Below are 6,230 nucleotides of genomic sequence, written 5' to 3' on the forward strand. Positions count from 1 at the left end.
AACCTGTTGAATCACGTTCTTTCCAGTAACTGGCTGCCAAAGCTGGCCTTGACCTAACTTCACCTTTCCTGGCATCCAGAACCACAATCCTTCTCGTCAATGCCCTGCCATCTTGATGTGTTTAGCCATATTGGCCATTTACAATTTATTGGTGCTGCCCCCTGCCCTACACTGTCTCTTCCCCACCCCCCCCCCCCCCCAACCATACACACACAGCTGATCCCAGGCCTACCTCTTCAGCACTAACAGCTATTTAACATTTCTTGCTGTCACCTCCTGGGTCAACCTGGCAACAAGCCATTTAATATTTTAGCCATTCACTGCATTCTAGGAGAATAGAGATGAGCACAGGAGGTCATGAAGGGACAGAAGGAGAGCATAGGGAGAGAGTGAGAGATGGGGTTGAGATCAGGGGAAAAGCAGGTGGGCAGAAGAAATCTTGGTGAGATTGGGACAAAGAAAGAGGGAGATCAGGGAAATAATGATAGTGGCGAGGGAGAAAGATTGCATGGAGAAATAAAAGGGAATGAAAGATTCAGGAGGCAGAGTGAGAGCAAGATCAGAGACAGAATGAGGGAGGCAGAACAATCACCATGAGCGCTTGTATATGTATATTAAAATTCTGTAGACTTCATGTTTTACTATTGTCACATTATGGATTGAAGTATTACTAAATTGTAACAGTTCTTCACATAGTTTCAATGGGTAATGCTGTAACAGGAACACATCTTATTTACCCTAAAGGTACTGTAACCTCTTCGGGTGTTGTAACAAACACAGCTAAAACATACAATTTCCTCTGACTAACCTGTTTATATAAATATATTTATGCAAACATATATACACATTTAGATACATATAATTTATATCTATGATAGGGATGATTTTGAGGGAGTCTTTAAATCAAAAGTGCTGTGAGGAGGATGCTAAAAGGCTGCAGGGTGACTTGGACAGGTTAGGTGAGTGGCAGATGCGGTATAATGTAGATAAGTGTGAGGTTATCCACTTTGGTGGTAAAAACAGGAAGGCAGATTATTATCTGAATGGTGACAGATTAGTAAAAGGGGAGGTACAACGAGACCTGGGTGTCATGGTACATCAGTCATTGAAAGTTGGCATACAGGTACAGCAGGTGGTGAAGAAAGCAAATGGCATGTTGGCCTTCATAGCGAGAGGATTTGAGTATAGGAGCAGGGAAGTCTTGTACAGGGCCTTGGTGAGGCCATTCCTAGAATATTGTGTACAGTTTTGGTCTCCTAATCTGAGGAAGGACATTCTTGTTATTGAGGGAGTGCAGCGAAGGTTCACCAGACTGATTCCCGGGATGACAGGACTGACATATGAAGAAAGACTGGATCAACTAGGCTTATATTCAATGGAATTTAGATGAATGAGAGGGGGATCTCATAGAAACATATAAAATTCTGACTGGATTGGACAGGTTAGATGTAGGAAGAATGTTCCCGATGTTGGGGAAGTGCAGAACCAGGGGTCACAGTCTAAGGATAAGGGGTAAGCAATTTAGGACCGAGATGAGGAGAAACTTCTTCACTCAGAGAATTGTGAACCTGTGGAATTCTCTACCATGGAAAGTTGTTGAGGCCAGTTTGTTAGATATATTCAAAAGGGAGTTAGATGCGGCCCTTATGGCTAAAGGGATCAAGGGGTATGGAGAGAAAGCAGGAATGGGGTACTGAAGTGTATGATCAGCCATGATCATATTGAATGGTGGTGCAGGCTCAAAGGGTCGAATGGCCTACTCCTGCACCTATTTTCTATGTTTCTATGTTTCCGTCTCCATGTATTCCTTAACAAATGTAGGCAGTTTATTTTGAGCAGCATTGAAATGCACATTTTGGCTCGGTTCCATTAAAGGAGTTTTTTTTAATAAGGATGTCTGTACTTAGAAGCCTAACCAAAGAGAACATGTTTTTATATATAGTTAGTACTGTACTACAGATAAAAATGGAACATTCTAAGATTTCAGAACAATTTTTAAGTAAATTTCTGTCTGAAATGATGACACTATTTGTCATGTCTGGCAAGATCTAAATGAATACAATAATGTTATAGAAAGAAAGTCTTGGATTTATATAGTGCCTTTCACGACCACCAGATTTCTCGGAAAGCGCTTTACAGCCAATGAAATACTTTTTGAAGTATAGTCACTGTTGTAATTTGGGAAACACGGCAGCCAATTTGCATACAAGCAAGCTCCCACAAACAGCAATGTGATAGTGACCAGATATTCTGTTTTTTTGTTGTGTTGATTGAAGGATAAATATTGGCCAGGACACCGGGGATAACACCCCTGCTCTTCTTTGAAGTAGTGTCGTGGGATCTTTTACGTCCACTTGAGAGAACAGACAATTTAGTAAGTTCTATGATGTTAGTATTCAAGTTAAGCCAGTTGTGTTGTGAACAGAAGATTGTAAATGATAGATAATTTCAGAAGTACTAGATTATACAGTGGCTTACAATGCTGCCTTTTCATCTCTGGGATTTAGTTTCAAAAGCAACCTGGTCCAATGGAATGGAAGTCTCCTCTCCGACGGGGCTGTAAGTGAACTATATTTGGATTGTCTCAATCCAAAGCAATTCCATGGTATAAAACTGCTTGGAAGCTAGATTACCAGTATCAAAGATCACAATAATGCCTTTTGTGGTAAATTGAACTGTCACATTGGTACAAAAGGTTTTAAGTTTGGGTTTAAGGACGCTCCTGAGGCAACATAAAGATAGCTCATGCCATGTCTGACCTACAAGTGTTGGCTGCTGATACTGGGTGCAAAAACGCTCAATTGTGTAGTACAGCATTAATCATATCAGCTTAAAACTGCTTAAATATCTTTTTAAAAATCACACATTGGATTTTATGTACGTCACTGCATCAACCCACATGCTATTTTCATAGGTATTTTGTGTAATTTTCTCCAAATTGGCGCAGATTTTGGGTTAATAATAATGGTGAGTCTAACAGCACTCACTGTCAACATTCCCTTTATGGTGTGCAGCTGTGCAGCCAGCTTGACAGCTTTTCAATGCACAAACTGCGCATTCTTTGTATTTTGAATGGCCTGCCCAGCCGCTTAAAAAGGCCAAGCATTACCAAAATAAATTAGAGGGAACATTGCTCACCATTATTGAATAAATCTGGCAGCAACTTCCATAGTACGCACAAGCGCAGTTTACCAGAAGTTGCGGTCTGAGTTAGCCTGCTCCTCCAAAGGCTACACTATAACAGTAGCTCGCCAATAGACTCAGCATTGAACATGTAATGACATGAAGTTAGGGTACTTATCCATAAAGCATCCCTGCAATGCCCAAGCCATTCCTTTCACACACATCACCATTATGGGGATTACCCTTATGTCTCACCATTCACTACAACTCACTAAGCTACTTCCAAAGGTGCAATTAGAAACATAGAAAATAGGTGCTGGAGAAGGCCATTCGGCCCTTCAAGCCTGCACCACCATTCAATAAGATCATGGCTGATCATTCCCTCAGTACCCCTTTCCTGCTTTCTCTCCACACCCCTTGATCCCCTTAGCCGTAAGGGCCATATCCAACTCCCTCTTGAATATATCCAATGAACTGGCATCAACAACTCTCTGCAGCAGGGAATTCCACAGGTTAACAACTCTCTGAGTGAAGAAGTTTCTCCTCATCTCAGTCCTAAATGGCCTACACCTTATCCCAAGACTGTGTCCCCTGGTTCTGGACTTCCCCAACATCGGGAACATTCTACCCGCATCTAACCTGTCCCGTCCCATCAGAATCTTATATGTTTCTATGAGATCCTCTCTCATCCTTCTAAACTCCAATGTATAAAGGCCCAGTTGATCCAGTCTCTCCTCATATGTTAGTCCTGCCATCCCAGGAATCAGTCTGGTGAACCTTCGCTGCACTCCCTCAATAGCAAGAACATCCTTCCTCAAATTAGGAGACCAAAACTGAACACAATATTCCAAGTGCAGCCTCACCAAGGCCCTGTACAACTGCTGCAAATCCGTCCAAGCATGCAAAGTGTTGAAAATAAAGATTTTAATGTTTGACAACACATTAACAGAAGCTTTATATGAACATTGGCGAAAACACCCAAGTGCCTACCCTTGAGTGTTGTTAGTAGGTGTGATTGGACTAGGATGAGGGTGAGTGTGAGGGGTGGCTAATGAGATGGGGGAAGTCAAAATATAAATAGAGAGGGATGGGTGGAGGTGCAAGTTAAGTTGGTGAAAGTAAGGATATGTAGGAGTTGGGTCGGGAAGGCAGAGTGATGAGGATGTGATGAGTGGCACAGCAGGATGAGTCTTTGTACTAATGTTTTGTGATCTACTGAGATCACTGAAAGGTTTGCGCCACTGCAGCCAGGTTCTCCTGACAGCATCCCTGTTTGTGCCCTCCTGTGCAATGTGTGACCAGGCTGCAATGGTCTCCAAAGGAGATCTCTTCCGCCCATTGTAAGGGAAGAGCACCTCTCTGCATGCTGTGACTCCCTCCATAAGCATATAGAGGAAGTCATGGGAGAGCCTGGATGCAGCTGTGCATCTCTGTGCAGTAGTAATACCCGCCCTCCCGTATGGCTTAAAGATATGGACCATGTACAGTGGACACCTCAAGTCGCTGGAGAAATATCACCAACGATGTCTCTGCAAGATCCTACAAATCCCCTGGGAGGACAGATGCACCAACATCAGCATCCTCGTCTAGGCTAACATCCCCAGCATTGAAGCACTGACCACACTCAATCAGCTCCGCTGGGCAGGCCACATATTCACATGCCAGACACGAGACTCCCAAAGCAAGTGCTCTACTCGGAACTCCTTCACGGCAAATGAGCCAAAGGTGGGCAGCGGAAATGTTACAAGGACACCCTCAAAGCCTCTCTGATAAAGTGCAACATCCCCACTGACACCTGGGAGTCCCTGGCTGAAGACCGCGACGAAGTGCATCCGGGAGGGCGCTGAGCACCTCGAGTCTCAATGCCGAGAGCATGCTGAAACCAAGCGCAGGCAGCAGAAAGTGCATGCGGCAAACCAATCCCATCCACCCATTCCCTCAACGACTATCTGTCCCATCTATGACAAAGTCTGTGGCTCTCATATTGGACTGTTCAGCCACCAAAGAACTCACTTCAGGAGTAGAAGCAAGTCTTCCTCAATTCCGAGGGACTGCCTATGATGATGATGATGAGTACTTGTCAGTGTTGGCAGCACCCCAATGCTGTAGAACACTGCAGCACAACTATCAAAATCAATGTGGGCATGGTCCCTTTAAGAAAACCAGCTGATGACCCATCATCAAATGATGTCATCAGACCCTCTTCCTTTTAATTGGCCGCAAACCTCGCTGGGTGGGCTTAACAAGCCCTATCACTGTAAAATCACTTGTACAGAGCAGGATGGAGCCGTCGGCGGGCTGGGAACGCGCTACAGATGTCGCCCGCTTCGCTCCCGCCTCAGTAGGCGAAATCGTGGCCCGTGTGTCTCAGTAAGGATTATTTAATCTGATTAATGTGATTTATTTACAAACCAATGAAATTATTTCTTGGCCTGCTCATAGGTTCCACAGATCTCCTGTAGAGGGCGCCGCACTGGATCACACACCAGATTAGCAAAAGTTTACACTCAAAAGCCTATGAAATCTTTGTGGCAATTGTCAGTTCCTTCACCGCAGACCGCAAAATACGGACCAATAGACATGTTGGTAGAAAATAGCCAGCAGATCATTATAAACGGAACTTTTATAGAAATGCATGAAAGTTTTTGTTAAATTGATTATTTCAAATAAATTATGCTACCTAGTGATTTTAAAATTCAGCTGAAGTTCTTAAAAATTTAAACATACTGCATTATTTGGTTCGTAAATAAATTACATCAATGAAATTATTTATGCAATACTGGTAGATTTCCTTTCATCTCTGGGATTTTGTTTCAAAACCAGCCTGTATTGATCAGGATATCTCAGGACCAAGAGTGTGATCGCATACACAGAATTTGTCCACAGGAACTGGAAATTCTGACCAACGTCCAATCGTGCAAGAATACAAGAATAGATTTTCTTCTTGATCTAAATCTTCCCGCTTCATGTCGTTCAGTTGCCATGTACAGTGGGAATTTGCTCCAAGAAACTGATATAGAATTATGTCTAATATCACTTCTCTGCAGTGAAACTAGTAGATTTTATGTTGACATTATCAGTTGAATGGTCTCCAACAGCAATTAATG

Source organism: Pristiophorus japonicus, chromosome 13 (genome assembly GCF_044704955.1).
Source record: "Pristiophorus japonicus isolate sPriJap1 chromosome 13, sPriJap1.hap1, whole genome shotgun sequence".
NCBI lineage: Eukaryota > Metazoa > Chordata > Chondrichthyes > Pristiophoridae > Pristiophorus > Pristiophorus japonicus.